This window comes from Phaethon aethereus, assembly GCF_964289735.1.
Source record: "Phaethon aethereus genome assembly, chromosome: 1".
Classification (NCBI taxonomy): Eukaryota; Metazoa; Chordata; class Aves; order Phaethontiformes; family Phaethontidae; genus Phaethon; species Phaethon aethereus.
Window position 1 is genome coordinate 35,630,561 of NC_138575.1, and position 18,877 is coordinate 35,649,437.

The following is an 18,877-nucleotide window of genomic DNA, read 5'->3' on the forward strand; positions in this document are numbered from 1 at the left end:
TTTCTGTCTCTTAGGGATGCGTTGGGGTAGATGCTGAGCTCGTGTCTGGCCATTGCCAGAGGCAGCAGTCACCCCATCACCGCCCTGTCACAGTGGGCTGTAGAAATGGACAGCCTGACTCTTCTGCCCCACGCCATCCCTTTGTCTTCCTCCCACAGTAGGCACCGCCACTTCTCAACCCCTCAAACACAGCGTGGCAAAACCCAACTTTGCTCTTGTGGCTAAGCGCCTGCAGCTGGTTTAGACAGTGTCCACCGTGTTACTCATGCTCCAGGAATGGGTGGAAAAGGCAGGGCTCACATTGGGGGATGGCAGTGCGGCTGGTTTAGGGCTCAACTGGAGGTTATGTCTGATTGGAAGTATTTTGCCTCACATGCTCCTAGTTCCTGCTGGACATGGAAGCCCAGGGGAGATGGGAGCAGCTGCCTCTGTGCTAACTGAGCTGGGCTGCTTCTTCATGTCTGCAGAAATAATGTTCCTTGTAGCTCTTGTTAATCTTTCCTTTTTCCCACCATGTTCCTTAAAGCTATCTATAACACCCTGCCCTTTGCCCTAACTGCTGACTGGGCAAGAGGCAAGACATTTTGTGTCTGTCTAGAGATATGGCCAAATGGCCAAACAGGCCAGGGTAAGAAGGCCCAATTGCACCCTTTCCCCTGGCGAAGGCCCTGATTTGAATCTCATCTCTCTCTACATGCTGATTTTCATGCAACTCTTAGAAACATTAATTTCCTGAAGGCTGTGACGTTCTGTCAGATTGCACCAAAACGGGCCAAAAATCAGTCTAGAAAACAGCAGGAGAAGCTGACAGAAAGAAAGAGAAAGAGAAATTGCATAATCTTCATTTCCATAGGAACCCAAGCTAACCTGAAGATCTTTAACCTATCAGTCCACTCTGAGCAGTGAGAATAGATAAAGGACAATATGATTTGTGGAACTGTAGGCTGTGACTTCCAGTATGTCCTTATGCCCTCTTGCTTCTCCACCATCGGATGCTTGTTACCACCCCATGCAACCCTTGCCCCTGTGCAAGCAAAGCTGTCCCCGTAGTCTCGCAGGGGACCAGCCTGCAGAGCAGCCGTTCTCTGGCCAACTCTCACTCCCACTCGGTTCGTGTATGGCAGCATAGGTGGAAACTCAACAGAGATGTGAAGAAATGTGGTATGTGACTGAAGTGTCTGCATGCTACTTTTATGTGCCCAAATCCTTTTGTTGTTGGACTGGAGCACCTTGAAATGAGACGAAAGCTGCTGAGGTTTCCAGTGGATCTTATGTGAGAAATTAATAGAATCATAGAATGATTTGGGTTGCGAGGGACCTTAAAGATCATCTAGTTCCAAGCCACCTGACATGGGGAGGGGCATCTTCCACTGGATCAGGTTGCTCAAAGCTCCATCCAGCCTGGCGTTGAACACTTTCCAGGGAGGGGTTATCCACAACATCTCTGGGCAACATATTCCAGGGTCTCACCATACTCACAGTAAAGAATTTCTTCTTAATATCTAATATAAATCTACCCTCTTTCAATTCAAAACCATTACCCATCATCCTGGGGGTATGTAGTCAGTTCTCACTGAGTTGAAGCACCCTCCCATGAAGAGTACTGATGGACCATGGTTTTCATTTGATGTGATCTTTTGCTTCAGACTATCTAAAAAGTTTATGTGTTTGTGTTCTAGATAGTTATGTAAGACAACCTAAATAATCCTTTCTTGTTTTATCTTTCCAACCACCTCTTTTTTCTGTACTGTAGAGGACATGAACAACAATTTGTCCCCCAAGAAGAAATGGAAAGTTTCTACACCATTCTACTAGTGTGGTGTCGCCTTTCTTCCTAGAGAGACAAGGTAGTGTAGTGATAGTGCATACACCTTCCTCTGAATAGGGGTTTTGCCAAAAGTCCTCACAATTACCTATTCAGTAAATAAGTGAATAAAGGTCAGGCCTGATTGTGTAACTGGTTAGAAAACAGGAGGAGCTGACTTGAAAACACTTGAACCTGTCTTGACTGATGTTTTAAAAAATAATGTCATCTTCTTAAGCTGGTGGAAGAGGGAGTGAAGAAGATCAGACATAAATCTTGCAGATAACAGTTTCTCTAGGTTAATAAAAATACTGTGTGGGACCAAACACAATGATACAATAACATATTAAATACTGCATATACATGTGGGAAGAGTAATTTGAGTTGGAAATGATTTATATCCACTCAGGAAATCAGATGTCATTGTGGATAGCTCAGTGAAAACATCTGCTACAGAGGATCAAAGGCAAATGCTATTTTGGGTTGGAGTAGAGTGCTATTGAAAGTAATATGATAACATAATGTTTCAATCAATAGTGTTTGGTAGGTTGCGTTCAGTTTCAAACATAGAGGTACAGCCAAAGAATTACGGTGGAAAGGACTAGATTTTCAGAGGTGGTAGTGTTGAAGAGAGAGGTGGACACTGGGGCCATGAGGTGGCCGAGCTCTCCTCCTGATACTGCTGTTGGATTGTGGGACACTTAAGTCAAGGCACCTTTTACTTATCTGCCATAAGGCAGGCATTGGAATTGCTTGCTTATTGCAGCGGTAGATACTCCAGCACTAGAAATCTTTACCTCAGGGCTTGATTTTTTTTGCCCTCAAGAATTGAGGGAGTCTTCTGGTCTGTGCTCTCATGAGGTGAGGGTAGATAGCAGTCCCTAGCCTTAAAATATATCAGTCAGGATGGAATAAGAGGGGAAAGAAAATTTAAGGAGAAAATGAGTGACAGTTTACAGATGACAAAAATTCTAGAAACATATTTGAAGTACAGGGAGAAACATGCAGATTAATTTCTTAATGGAGAAGACTAGTGAACTGTAACAGGCCCAACAGAATACCTGTGTTGCTAGTTCATCCACACTTATGTGACTGGATTATGCAGGTTTAAAATCCTCAAATCTAAAATCTTTTGATCATGTCTGAAAACTTTTCCTTGCACTAGGATGAGATACTTTCTGTGTGCCAAAACAACACCTGAATTTTTTCCTTTGACCGGTATGTAAAGGACAAGAAGAAGCTGGAATGTTCATTATGTTGTTTCTTTTCCAGACTTCTGGTTCTGACATAATTTTACCCATGAGGGGTTCACAGCCTGGTTTGGAACAGCAAATATTTTTGTAAATTAGTTGTCTTAATGGAGGCTGATGAACTTTATTATGAGGTAGTGGAGAAGCACAAGGCCTAAGCAATCTAAGAGGGATGGGAATTACTGTGGAGAGAAGAATTCCAAATTAAATCAAGTGGGGAAATGTCATTGTTAAACTTTATCTATCTGACTGATTTCATGACAAGTAAAAAACTCTGTATCCGGTGAGGCAAAATCAGATGCAGAATTACCAATAAGGTACAAGTGTTTATGCAGCAGCAAAGCAAAGCAAAACAAAAGGGGCCTGGGAGTTATAACAGAGCACAAACCAAATAGCAGTCAGCCGTATGCAGAGACAGAGTAGGAAGCACGGGCAGGCATTGCCCTTCCTCTCCGTGTGCCGTAAACTAACTTGAGCATTGAGATAGACTGCTTACCTATTCTCCCATTCTGTGGACTTGCTGTATAAAGCTCATTCTGCTATTTTAAAGACTGCACATGTTGTTCTGGAGCATATGAGCAAGATCTGGAATAGAAAATGCAGACAAATTAGATGGAGACCAGAGCTAGGCAAAAGAGAAACTCCTGAAGTTTTAGAAAAAAACCCTGTGAAAATATGTGCTGAGGAGAATATGTGAATCTTTGGGTTGAATGTTCTATTTAACACAGCTGAGAGAGAAAAAAAGTAGCATGGAGAGTGGCCCTATTAATGAGCTATGCTGAATATTTAGCTTGCGAATATGTTGTTGCATTGCTCAGAATTTCTTGTTACAAAACCTGCTTCATGTTTGATGTCATGTGGCTGCCTAGGGCATGTGTTTCAGAAGGACATACCACCTTGAAACAAAATCTTGGAAGGAGGACGACTCTGCTGCTGTTGATGACATGACTCCTGTGTTTTCTCCCAGGGAACTGCTCTGGGGTTCTGGGTTTCAGACTTGGGATGGGGATGGTCAGGGCAGGTCCTATGGCCCCTGGCAGCATGTGGCATTTAGTGCCCATGACAAGGAAATAAAAAAGTGGACTTCATAGTGTTGTGCCATATTGCTGCAGCAGGAAATGGACACTCTTTGGCAAGGGGCTCCTCCTGAGGCGGTGTCATTAGAGACTTGGCAAACAGAGGCCATGGCTAACCCATGGGATATTATCTTCAAAGGCTCTTCTTAGGCTCCTTTGTGCAGTGAATTCTAATAATTCACAAGGACATGTAAAATCTGAAGGGGTTGTCTTGGCAATTACATGTTGTTTGAAGACTGTTTAGCAATAGCCTGCTCTGGAGTGGCCAACCTTTCATGGCCTGGGAGCCAGGAAACAGAAAAAATGGGTGGCACTAAAGGGCAACGGGTCTTAAAGCACTCAATTTATGATTTCACGGATGTTATGAGTATACCACATGCTATTCGCTTGATCTTTGCTTTCTTCAACTCTTTTTTAAACATACTTATTGTTTGTATATATCCGCAAAATCCTGTTCTTACAGCAAACCCATCAGCTGTAGTTATCCAGAGGCAGAACTACAAAATTGAGCCATCTGGGATTAGTGTCTCCGTGACTGCTTTGTGCTACCCTGCAGCACCCCTAAGGCTGAAGCTCGGCACCCCTGACACATACTGCTGACTAACCCCCAGGGGAAGTCCTGGGACCCTACATCTTTGCTTTCAAGTACGCAAGCAGGAAAAGGCTTATTTTAGCAGTTCTCGGCTGCTGTAAGATGTGGCTTCCACTGCTCTCCACCCTGAAAGAATAATCCTCAGCTGCCCAGGCAAGGACAAATGCAGCGGGGAGCAGTGCCCGCTCAGGTGGCTTTCTGCGAGGCTGACCGCTGCCGAGGTGCAGCAAAACCGCAGGGTGCAGCGGAGGCGACGGGAGTCCTGGAGCAGCAGCAGAACGCTTTCCCTCAGGACTCTGCCAGGTATCTGCAGTCAGAGGGACCAGGCGGCCAAGCAAAGTCAGCTCTAGGACTTTATTGCCTCAGATTGTGCGACTGTGCAATTGTGCCTCAGATTTTGTGGGGTAAACCATGGACAAACTAGGCAGGCTAGTCATAGGTGGTACCATGGAGGGAATGCACAACTTTTTTCCAGTCACACTGGGATGTGTCAGTCTAAGCATCTGAGGAACATGATTCAACAAATTCAATATGGGGGCAACAGTCACCAAATTAAAAAAATGCCCCGTGTGTTACAGTGGATGAATTTACAACTTTATTACCCACAGAGAGCAAAGCCAGTGTGAGACCAATGCCACAGATCAGGCTTTTTAACTGCAGTTGCTGTTGCACTTAGGAATATCTCATAAAGCTGGTTGAAATTTCCCCCCATTCTGCAAATGCCCATTTATACATGGGGAATGATGGACCCCTGTATTCAGCAGCGAGGCATACAGCTCTGAAGAATCAGATGTGAAAGTCTGCAGAGACTGAGGCTTTCACTTATTTTTCTCAAATTCAGTCCCAATTTCAGGACAAAAGCTGTTGGGCTGGCAGCGACCGTGCTACCTGTAGGGACAGCACTCACCTGGGAACCTCTTCTTCTCTACACCAGTTTCCTGGCTTAAAGGACCAGCAGGTCACCTCTCAGCTGGGCAGAGTATCACCGATCTAGGGCTTTGGGCTACGGGCTGACTTTAAGCCCCGAGGTGCAGATAAAGTAATTTATTTGCTCCTAGTGGAGCCCAATCTAGCTGGAGCCTTTTAGCACAGCAGAAGTACGGACGTTAATAATAAATCAGTGAATGGCTGAGACATTTGCCCTAAAAGGAAATCTCTCCAGCTGTATTCTTTCCAGCTATGTTGTTTCTGGGAGGTTGGTGTGCTGTTTTCCTACAAAAAAGGCCCTTTTTTTTCTGCTCGACGCAAGATGCCAAGTCTTGAGGTCTCACTGCTCTGAATAATTAAGAACACAGAGTCCTTTCCTACAGTGTGACTTAGGCCTTGTGATCTGTTATGGTCTTCTTATTTCTGATTCTGACTTTAAATGACCAGATTTTGAATTCTATATGAGGCTGAATAAATAGTTACTCATACATGCAACCTGATTTCGTTGAATGGAGCTAGCTGAGCATGACTGCTTAGCTGCTGGTGTAAAGAGCTCATGACCTGCCTGAAGTGACGGTACGGTCATTTTTAGCAACAGTACATTTTCCTTCCTTTTCAGACTTGGGGCGAGTATGTTCCTGGACGCAGGAAAGAAACACAGTATCCACGGTTCCTTGTGAAACAGAGGAACTGACTAACCGAACAAAAAGGGAGAAAGAGTCCTCAGCTGAGCATGTCAAACCCATGAATCAAGTTGTGTTATTACCTATTGTTTTTTTTATAGCCAGCTTGCTAACCTGGTGATTCAAGTGGATCTTAGGATGCAGGGGAGGGCGGTCTGGCCGCTTTTAGCCCCCGAGGGATGCCACGGCACTATTTCCAAAGCAGCAGGTGTTAATTCCAGAGCCCTGGCAAAATGTGAGCCCTGAATTAGAGCCGCCGTCCTTGAGCAGCTACTACGGAATCGGTAAAAGCTTTCCTTCAGTACGAGCTGGATGCATACCAGAAACGGTCTCAGGATCGGACCCTGGAGGTCTTACCTATAATCCTTTTTGTGTTCAGTTGAAAAATGTGTTTTGTGCCTGTTTTCCTGCCTGTAGTTTTGCTGTTGTGTAGTTCTGTGTTTCGGCCCAGAAATGGTAACATTTACTGGTGGCTGAAATACCTCATCCGTTACCTCATCGGTTAAAGAGGTGTTAGATCATGATACTTCATCAGTTAAAGAGCAATTCAGGACACGTTGGATTTCATATGAAGATATATTTGTAGATAATAAGCCTGTTGATCAGACTTACTTTTGTAGGCCTGATTTGATTATAGAAGATATAAATGATCAGAAGGTATGGAAGGTAATGTAATTATTGCGCAGAACCCTCTGAAAGACAGGGAAACAACCTGACAGAGACAAAACTGGGAACAGAGGTCTCTGGGAATTACTTGGTATAAATTTCCCCTATTATCAAATTTCCCTTTGGCCTCCACAGCAAGTAGAAATCTCTCTATCTATAGAAAACTTATGGACAGCTGCCAGTAGATGATGCCTGGAAATCAGGAATGGGACAGCTGGTGCTTGACCTTGCTTTACATGATCCTGATTTATAAAAAAGCTGGAAATCTCAGGGCTCCCATGGCTCCGATGGGAATGACCCTTTCCAGTTCTGTGGAACAGCCTTCTCAACAAGATCTATAAGCCACAAGTGAAATTTTCCATGTCCCCTGGAGCCTTCTCCTGGCTAGCCATTGATTCACACCCCCAATGGGAGTTTCAAAGATGTTCATTGGTGGTGGTTGATTTTCTTTTCCAAAACCCTTGTTAGAGCCCTGGAATAAGCCATGTGATTGCAGCTTGAGAAAATCTAACTAATAACCATGCAACAGATTCAGAAAATTACGCTCACAGAGAGACTTAAAAAATCTCAGCATATAGCCTGAGTGGCATGAGGGTTTTCAGAGGTGCATTGATAATTAAAATAATAAACATGGCACAGTGACTAAAACTTGGAGGAAAAAGAGTGAGTTATATAGGAGCTCCCTGATGCTTTTAAGCCAGAGCTAAGAACCAAACAAAAAAATTCTATCTCCCCTATGTCTTCTTTGTCCCCTGCTGCTGTGGTCTGCCTTCTCAACCTACCAAAAGTAGTTCAGAAAAACTTAACTCTTCACATTAATTTCCAGAATTCCTGGGTCTTCCAGTAGAGGGAAGTATTGTTTCATTTCCTTTGGCTTTGAAATGTTTTGCCAGGGAAATAAGGCAAAAGTAGAAAGAGGTGAGCAATATTGTACAAACAAAGAGATGGAAACGGTCACTTAGACCTTAGTCCTGCAGGTACATGTACGCCACACATTCTTGCAGGAGCAGACACTCAAAATAAGTGAATGCATAAAAGCTTCAGGATCAGGCCCTACATCATTTAATATGCATGTGAAAGACAAAGAAACTGTACCAAACAAAAGTCCTGCAGTGGAAGCTAAAAGTGCAAATTAAAGTTTTGTTTGTGCTATGAAAAGTGCTATCCTGGATGACAGCCTGTAGCCTGAGCTTTTGCTTGTTTCCTTACGGCTGTTTTATCCTATCAGCTTCCTATTATCCAAGGGACAGCGGGGCTGGCAGACCTGAGTAATACAGGTGCTGTGGCTTCCCGAGGTGGCTCCACATAAAGCCAGCTTGAATTTCTGCACCGCGCTGCCAGGCGCACTCATTCAGGGAGGGCTTCCCAGCTCATGTCTGCTGTCGTGTGGGTGCTCAAGGCAGCTCAGGTGGGATCAGAGGCATCGGTCCTGAGCTCCCGGAGCAGGGACGGGAGGGAGCTGGGTGCAGAGGTATGGAGCTAGTTCAGGTTTACCAGCTCCTGTCCTCTGGGGCTGTGGACATGCTGCTTCCAGCTGGCCCAGTGGGAGCAGAGCCGTGCCTGATGCAAATGAGCCTGATTTGGATAACTTGGCCATACTAAAAATATTAGGGACAGAGTATAGACTCGGACAGTGGCCCTTAATTGTTCACACACTCCTTGGCATGACTTTCGCCTGTGCCAGTTAACCCAAGATCTTGCAGACCAAGGTGGACAGGGACAATTTGGAGAGTGTGGGCTGGAGGCAGCATGGACACAGCCATCTTCCTTGGGGGTGGAAGCAAGTTTGTCCATGTGGACGTGAGCTATATGGTACAGCTCAGACGCATTTTCTGTGCTGGTGTAGCCATAGCCACGCTGCCCTGAGTAGAGCCAGCTTTGGTATTTCTGCCCTGGGAGGTATTATCTGCAGAGGAGAGAACCTGCTGGCTGGTGACGGAGGGCAGATGGAACGGGTGGTGCTGCTGAGGGTAAGCCTGGTCACAGAGCCTCTCTGCTCCACAGCATGACTGCACCTTACGTGGCTTCACCTTTTCAGGTGCCGGTGTCAGCGTGAGCCCCAGCAGCACGGGCTGCAGCACTGGCCTGCACCCTGGGTAAGCATTCAGGGGGTGAACTGCTCAAGAATCCCTTCTGCTGCTGCCCCATCTGCATGGCTATTAGTATCCTCTCCAAACTTACCCTGGGATGCAACTCATGGAAGGTCTCAGCAGTGCCTGAGTGAAGATTCTCTCCTGTGGGACAAATGATATGATCTTGCTCTGGTTTTGAATGATTTCTCCCAGTATGGTTACTGTGATGAGCTTTGCCTCAGTTCCTTAGCAACTCAGTGCCGTTTGCAATGCTTTTTCTTCCAGCCTATTCAGTGCTGCCATTTTGCCAGTGCAGGCAAAGACAGGATTTTAGTGTACTTGACTGTGAGTTCCTCATGCTCTGTTATCTTTCTTGCTACTCATGGCAGCAGTAATTAAAACTATAATGACAGAAATTTTGACCTTATGGATCATCATATGGTTCTTTTCCATCTATAAATCCCACTTAAATTTTTTTCTTTTTTTTTTTTTTCTTGAAAACAGTCAGACAGAAGTTGTCTTCTCCCTATAGACTCAAGACAGACGCACCTGCTCCCTCCCAGTTCAATGGTGTGTTAGCCTAAGTGCTGGCCTGGTGTTTCCTCATTTATAATTGGGGAAACTTCTTTTTTTTCATTCTAGCAGCTATTGTGGGAAATTTGTCATTTTAAAGTCAACTTTGTTTCTGCCACCCCACCTCTGCTGACTGCCTGATGCCTCAGGAATTATGTGAAATTATCCTGGATGCAGCTGCTCATAGCGTCTTCCTCAAAACGAGTCAAAGGGTTGGACAGGCAGTACCCACCGCTCTCTGCAAGGTGGCATAGAGCAGCAGTGACTGTGTATGATCTGTCATCCTACCAGGCTCTTATTCAACCAGTTTGAAGGTGACACTTTAAGGGACAGGAGTGGGTACGGCAGAAATTCCTCTTCAGCTTGTTTGTGGCAGTTGTTAGGATTAGTATGTCATGCTCTGCAGGAACTCAGGAACTTGTTACACTCTTTACACAGGCATGAGCAATCAGGAAACAGCAATGTGGAGATAATTCCAAAATGCTCATTTCTCTTGTGCTTTACCGGGTGCAGTCCTGTTTGACATTGCCAGAAATGTCAAAGAGAAGTTTTCTTTTCTCCTACAGAGAATCAAATGCAAGCAGAAGCAGGTTTGTTGGTTACAATAGGCAGATTAGCTCAGAGAATGGGTATCAGTCGATTTGTTTTAGCATCGACTTTACTCATAACCTGAAAGGTAAAGAGTATCAGGCAGCTGCCTTCAGTGACCCTGCATGCGATGATGGACAGGCATGCCTTCACTGGAGAAAGGGCTTCAGCATTTGAAATACCACTTGTCCTCTGCGATGCTACTGCCCTTTGCTGGAAATGCAGTCCCCACAGCAGAGCCACTGGAAGGGACATGTGAGCATTTGTCCGTAATGTCCGAGCACAACCAGCCTGCTGGCTTCAGGCCGCTCCAGCGAGCTCTGGAAGGGATGTCTGGGCGCTGCTGGGTGCAGTGCCGGGGTGGGTGATCCCGATGGCCTGCAAGCAGCCCGTGCCTGCTGTGGCGAGGTTCACTTCTCTCCCCTCTTGTGGAAAGATTTAGTGTCTGACCATTAGCAGTTTATATTTTTTTTTGCTAATGCTGAAAACTCTTGTCAAAGCTATGTGGCTGGATTCTTTCTCCAGGCAGAAGTGCCAGCGGGATTGTCCACAGGCACCAGACAGAGCAAATGTCTGGCTGTTTCTGATTCCTTCAGCTGAAGGCTGTTGCCGGGACTAACAGTTCACATGGAGGCACGCCAGTGAGCAGTGCCAATTAAGAAAGGGCATTTAACACAAAAAAAGATCTAATCAGTGCCTAATAAACAAAGGCACCTTGCCTTGTGTCAACAATACACCGTGCACATGGCTGCAGCTTCCTCCAACCCTGTGACCTCTATGTTATGTGGCTTTGTCCAACAATGTTTAAAATAGCCACCCACATAGGCTGGTTGTCTTAAAAATGACATTGTTCGAGGCTGAGGCTCATCAGTGCAAAGAGAGACACTGAAAAAGAAAATGCAAAAAACAATTCCTTATATTGCATAAATCTTAGGACAGGATTCATGAGCTTTCTGCTGTCAGGCTGCACCCATGCCTTCCTTCTGCCTGTCCTTTGATAAGGACATAACTATGGACAGATAGGACAGAGTGTGCCAAACACACTTTCTGAAGATGGGACAAAATTTCTACTACTACTACTACTACTTCTTCTTCTTTACATTTTTCTTTTCTGATTGGGTTTTTACCTCACTGAGGTTAAAATCTATTTGAACTTTGGATGTAACTGAGCAGAATGCTTTCAAAGGACACATCAATATTATCAGTAGGTCAGTGGACACTGGATCCAAATATATCATCTGGCATTCAATTCAATTTTCTGTGTGCAGGATAAATGTAAATATAAGGTGATTTTAACTCAGAAGTTAGAAATATTGCACATTTTGTTCAGTATGTCAGGTGCTTGACACATCATATTTTGTGTCCCTGAGTTCAATGAATATCAGAGAAAAAAGCCCAGAGGATTATGCTGTAACTGATATTTTATACAGGGGTGACAGATGTGATGGAATAAAGCACATGCTTAGAGTTAACCTGTATTAGTGCTCCCGTGATTTACTTCCATTAGAAGATAATATATGGGGATCCTTAAAACAGAAGAAGGGAGATTATTTCAGGAACATATTTCGTGTGTTCCTTCTTGTGATTTGGTTGCACTTGTCTTTGAGTGCATATGAAATTTTCTACTTGGTTTTACTGGAGTAACTTCATGCCAGCCATTACTAGCTATATGGTATATCAAGTCTGCATACCTTAGCAGAGGTAATCTAAGTCTTCAGGGCAAGCGGTTAACTCCATATTTACTGATTCCTGTACATTGTCATAGGAAGACTTGGATTTTTATGAAAACGCTTGTTATTTAGTTAGTTCTGGATGGTTTTAGTCAGATGCTGGATTTCTCCCAAACTATTTCCCGTCACTTGTTTCAGCCCCAAGTGACCAGTAATTCACGCAATATATGGTGTGTTGGCCGTCTCCATCTCATGGGATTGAGCCTGCTCTCTCACTGGCAAGCTGCAACTTTTCATGAAGTCTCAAACGAGTCCCTCGGGGCTTGGACCTTTGTGCAAACATATATTAGTGCGAGTGTTGCTATAGCGACGTGTGTTTCTGTATTATCCATCACAGATTGCATGACTCCCCAAAGCGGTGGTGATCATTCTGGTGAATTCATTTGCAGATCGGCGCTCTCCAGGCCACATCCTTGCATGAGAATTGTCATGAGCGAGTGTTTGGGAATGAGGAGAGCTGAGAGCCCATGGGTGATATTGAAGCAGACGTTGGAAAAAAGCTAGTATTTTCCTATTTCCCCACCTTACGCACTCCAGCTGAAAGAGAGAGGTTTTTACATCTCCCCTCCAAAGCGAGGGTCAGATGGTGGAACCTGTCATTCTGGTGAACGTTCGTCCCTTGTCTTCTGTTCACCATCTTCAACATGGCTATATGCCAACGTGAATGTACTGATAAATTTAGCAGAGCAAATAAAAAAGTTGTTTGTCATTGTTCCTTAAGGGGACAGATACAACTAGTGGGTTTTTTTTAATCCCTAGTGATTTTTACAATAGATGCTAAAGTACAATGTTTAGATAGCTGTAGTAACCAGCATAGAACTCCGATGTGGACACTAGCAAATATCAAAGGATGAAAACAGACATAATATAAGAATCAAAGAAGATGATGGAGTAGTTTCCAGCACTCAGATGAAGTCCCAGCACATGGAAACTGGGAGCACAAAAACCACAGTTCTTCCTCACATGCGGTGAATGCTGTGTTAGAGATGCTAAGAGTGCCTGTCTCTCCTGTCCTCCCCAGTCATTCAGTAATGATCTTTAGAAACTCTGAGGTTCTCTCTGTTTCACTGTCCTTTGCTGTTTTTCTCCCCAAGAAATTTTGCAGGAAAGTTTTTAGCTTTTGAGAGGGGAATCTTTCCAGTTGGATCTCCCAGAGAGAGAAAGCTGTTTCTGGCAGCTGCCACTGAGCCTGGAGTGTGTGGCACAGCCTTCTGTGACAGGCAGGGTGGGCTTGGACATGCTGGGTGATCTGGTACTGGTTTCAAATGCTTGCTTGTATGACTCGTTTCTTGTGTCCAACAGCACAAAAAAGTTAACCTGTCTCACTTGTTGCTGATTAAAGAAGAGAAGATGCTGTGTCTGGCTCCATGGTGCCAGAGGCAATGCTCAGCACACCCTGCAGGCCCTCTTCTCCTGGGACTCACATTTTATTGCTACAACCCATACACCACTTCATTCATATTATTCATTGATTGAGGGGCATAAGATTAATAAAAAAACTTGAAGTGAAACTGAAAAAAATCTCCTTTGGAATGGAGAAAGTTTGACTGTAAGAGAGTTTTCTTATTCTAGTAGTAGAACAGTAGTAGTCTACTAGTCCACCTGGTATTTACAATGAAAACCAATCAAAATATTTCATCAGGCTGTACTAAGTATTGTAAAAAACTTTTTCCCATGAGCATCCATCTGTGAGGCCTTTTTCTGATTTGGCGTTGAATCTGGAAGATGCTGGGTAAAGACTTCAGCACTTTGTTGACTCCAGTGTTTTAGGAGAACTTCCCCTGTGCTGAATAAGTAATCCGCCCTTCATGGTGGTTGTCGTGCTTCAAAGTGGCTGGAGCACAGACTGAGCCAATATTAACGGCATGCTCCCGGCTTCTGAAGTTAGGGATGCCACCACCCTTTGCTGCTGGTGGCACAGTGTCTGTGGCAGGGAAATGGTTTTGGTCCCATCCAGAGGATGGAGGTGATACCCTCTTTATTTACAGAAATATTGAACTTGTCCTTTTCTTTCTTTTGTACCTGGAGCCAGATAAAATATTCCCATTTAACCAAAATGTCTGTTCATGGCTCGGGCAGTGTGTATGAGCATATATAAGAAAATGAGTTATCCCTGACTAAGTTGCCTGACTCACTCCACCATGAATGCTGTTAGACTGAATGCAATTGATGTATTTATTTCACATAGTACTGTGCGATCTTGGGCATTGGAGACAATTTCAGGGAAACTTGCTTTCTGAGTAATCTTGTCTTTGATTTCCCAATAGCTTCTAGGAACATACTTGCTTTAACTGCCTGTTGTTGCTTTAACTGCACGTTGTGCGGATGTTTGCGCAGCTCGCTGTGGGTGAGGTTAGTAGAAGTATTCAGTGTCTCAGAGACTCCTAATGAGCAATATAAGGAACTACATTCCCTGCAACAGCTAGGGTTTGACATAAAATTTCCCAGAGAAAATAATAGGGAATATAATTTTCTATTGAGCCTGTATCTGCCCAGTTACTCACAGGTGTAAAAGCACAGGTAACTCAAGTATTTGTTTTCTCTTAGGCTGGATTGAAAAGAGGTCTGAATTGTATTTTGCAGAAGGTTTAGAAAATGAACTGTAGAGTGCAAAGGCGTTGTTAAGAGAACAGGGGTGGATTAAATCTTCCTGTTGGAAGATTTATGTCAGTTTATTGCAGGTTCCAGATATATGTAACTTACATCACTCCGTAGCTGAAGGAGGGAACCAGGTGGCTCCTAAGCCCTGCAGTGAGGTTTTGAGGATATGAGTAGGGCACCTATTTCTGCCCACTAGTGATACATTAGGCTGAAGTGCCTCTGAATGGTGAGGAGGTGTTGCTGCAAGCCAAAGGGAGAACGTCAAGTGACCCGTAGGAAACAGTAAATAAAGTGGGGTGTGTAAAAAGGTGTCTGCCTCAGCAGCTGCTTCTTCCTGGGGAAATTCCAAAATATTTTGTGCTAAGCCCTCCAAGTTTGCTCAGGATGGACCAAGTTAAAGGTGGGGATTCAAAGGAGAAGTGCCAATCTTAGTGTAAGTTCTTGTATTAACTCATGCATATGAAGCTGTTTCTTGGGTTAGGTTGACTGTGGTCATCTAGAAACTGGGTCAACTGCTTGAGCTGCTTCTGTAAGAGCTAAACCCAGCCATCTCGGAAAGAAAGGGTGGGATGAGTCTGGTGCTCTGTGGTGGAAGAAGCCAAAGTTTCACCTTGGTCGGAGAGGGAAAAGGAGCCTGATGCAGATGGCATGCAGCCATTGCTTCCTGCCATCAGCAAGCTTCCCCCCGAGAGGAGGCACGGACCTTCCTTTTGGGAATAAACAGCTAGGTAATAATTTGTGTGTAGACAATGTGTTACTGAGAACAGGGTAACTTTTGCAAGCTTTAAGATATACGTGCCAGGAGAGGCACATGCTGCATATAGAGATGAATGAATGCTGTGAACACTTTCCATTTGAGCATGTGGAACTTGAAAGTGTCCCGGTGAGCTGTGGCCGAGCGAGCATCCTTTTTATATTTAGTTTTGCTTCGCCTGGGAGATAAACACCTTCTGTTTTATTGTTAGTAACAGAACAAGGTCTCCATCTCATTTTACGTAGCATAATTAGGGCAGTGTATTGATTTCCAAAGCTATTTATCATTGTACAATGCATTGAGTTTAGAACTTGGCTCACCAGGTGGGACTTAGGCTCCTTTCAGTGTTATGCTCCTCTGATGAAGGTGGCAGCTCTACAGCCCTGTGAATGCCACCAGGCTGTCCCAGTTGCAGGGGAGCTTTGGGGGCCCCCTGCACCTCAGCATCTAGAAGGTACTGGGGTGTCAGTGGTATCTCCTGTGCAGCTGGAAACAGCAGCTCTTTGCAGACATTAGTGGTTGTGAGACCAGTTAGCACAGCAATTTATTTTTTTTTCCCGTGAAGTTTACTAATGTCTGAAATGAGCAGCTGGAGCCAATGTTGCCTGCAAACATGATCCTAAGACTGTTATCTAACCCAGGTGTGGAATAGGAGGTTACCTGAGAACCCTTCCAACTTCATATCTTTCATACTCTTGTGAAAACCATCTTTATCATCCAGGTTCAGCACAAGCTTTTAAGAGTTTGCAGTTAGTGATGATTTAGTTAACTAAAAACATTCTCCAGGTGTTGTTTTTTTTCAAGATGCTACTGGACAGCACAATATACCATGGAAATATTGACAGGATTGTCACTGCAGCGCTGAGGCCAAGCTCCACGTGGGGAAACCCTGTGGCCCTGAGCTCACCCTGGACCCCCAAGCCAAAGCACCTGGGCTGCCTGGGCTGGGTGTCTGTGGGCTGGCCCTATAGTGGGTCCCCAGCCCGGGGGGACTCGGCTGCCAGGGGAGGTGGAGGACAGGAGCTGTAACCCCTGGGAGCCCCCAGCACCTTGCCAGGCAGGTTAATGGAAAACCAGGCAGGTTTCCTCCTGGGTCTGCCTGAGCTCTACCAGAATTTTGTTGCAGCAGCAGCACATTTTCAGTAAAACCTCCGCTGAAATTTAAAGTCAAATGAATGGAAATTTTCCACCCATACCACCAACTAGACCTCTTAGTGAGTAATTGCTGACTAGCTCTAATTGCTATTATGTCAGCCATTGAGAACTATCCAAGCATGCCAGGGTTTACTGAAAATTAACACCAGAGCCAACTGCTTTGTGGCTTATCTAGGCCTGCTGCCCTTCTTTCAGACAGATGTTGTTTAACATCATCTTTGATTATTTATGGACTAGAGAGGACTTTGCCCTCTAATGAGTGTCCCTTGTTCTGCCTCTTTCCAAATCCACAGCTGAAATATTTATTAATTACTTCTGTTTTCTCTATATCACTTCTGGCATTCTTGTCGTGTCCATTTAATGACACACCTCTATGACCGCTAAAATTTTTAATACATTTTCATTGCTTTCTTTTTTTGTCCTTGAAGACATGCTTTTTCCTTTTCCTTAACTCTCCTCATTCACGTGCCACAATTTTAATTATTTAATTAAAACAACCTCCTGCCACGAGAAGTTTACAGCTCAAGAACCGTCAAGACAGAGCAAAGGAGATGGCGCAGGGAATTAAGGACATCTAACCACAAGGGAAGGAGAAAATCGGGGAGGGTGTTCATGTCGCAGGTGTTGAGCAAGCGTCTGGGCCTGCAGCGCTGCCTCAGTAGTGGCAGGTTGCACACGCTGGCTGCCCGGGTCTGCGAGCGTGGTTCTCACATGAGCTCATCGGTGCTGGAGCCGCGCGTAGACCGGTGTATTTTGGGCTACGATTAGGCACGAGACAAATATGTAACAGCAGGAAAACCTACAGCTGCAATGATAGGAAGTATTTATACAGAGCGGTACCATCTGGTGCGCGCTCCTAATAGTGACTATACTTAGCTGCTCTACTGTGTGTCCCGGCTAATCCCACGCTCCAAAGAACGAGGCATTCAGTATCTCGCGGATAACCCCACTTTTAACGCCAGCCGTTCTCTACCCAGTGATGTCTACGCGGCTCCATGGATAGATACGAAACAGGGTATGCAAAAGGGTTATTATGTGAAGGGGCTGCCATCTTGTTCATCTGCAGATACACGAATATACAAATTTCTCTCTTAAAAGGGAAGGTAGTTTTCGTGACGCTCATGTTAAGGCTACCAGTTTGACTCTGCTTTATTTTCAGAAAAACTCCTTCTCCTGCTAGCCTAAAACAGAAGAAAAAAGATCTACGGTCTTTGAAAAATCCATTTATTATACATCCATGGGTGGTTTTGTAACAAAAATCCTCACAAGGCCTATCGTCAACGTCACCAAATGAGCAAGAAACTCCAACATCCACCACTCCCAGCAGTGCTAATAAGTCAGGGCGCAATACTACCCTCACTCCCGGTGTGCGCAGCAGCTGCGTGTCACGGTGACCAACACCTTTTACCTTGAAAAACTGACATTGTACGGACTCTCTACCTCTATTTTGGACATCGACAGTTTTGTGCCGTGAAAAGGCAGTGAGTTATGCCATTGTTCCATAGTTTTTCTGTTACTTTTCTTGAGGTCATCTATACTTCAGGTGGGCTACGTGAATTCCTAAGTCTCTGCATGCAGCTGCAGCCACTTTATGTGCTTTTGCTCTGAAGCAAAGATGCAGTTACGGTTCAGTTCTTCCATACGTGTAACTCTCAGTAATGGTAACAGGAAGAGAGGTGTGTGGGTGTGTTACTAGTAACTCTAGTCCATGTTAAAGGTCTCTTCGGTAATAATGCAGCTTTATTTGTATTAGTTTGCTTAAAATTGAGCAAAAGATTTTTGACACCTTTTTCTTCAAAAAATGCAAGGCCAGACAGCGTTTGCGAGGAAGCGTGCCCCAGTATATTAAGGATACAGTACTCAAGTGAGCATAAAGTACTGCTCAGAAAAATAGCAGTTGGCATGCAATATACATTTGATAAGCTTTTCTGTTTATACACACATACATTTATACACACACACATTTATACAAACACACATTTATACAAACACATTTTTACACATGCACACACAGAATTTCATGCGAAGGTGAGGAGTGAGCAGAGACAACTTTTGTGTGCTTTATGGCTTTCTGAGTTCACATGTACTCAACAGATTTCTAAATCAGAAAATGAAAACTGCAATTATAGGAGTCTGGATTTGTGTGAGCGTGTTAAAACCAACAGTCGCACCTTCCCACTCATCCCCTCTGCTATGGAGTTAACGGGACCTCTCTGACTATTTTTCCCTGGTGTGTACAGAGAACATATGTAGTGGGTACTCCACAGCACAGCCAAAATCACAATTTGGAAGGTACTAATTAAGCATCCATATAACACAGAACATAACGTTTTTTCTTCTGTCTTGCACAGTTGCATAGCATGATACACTTGAGGTTGTCAGTAATGTCTTTTCCTTTGCATACCT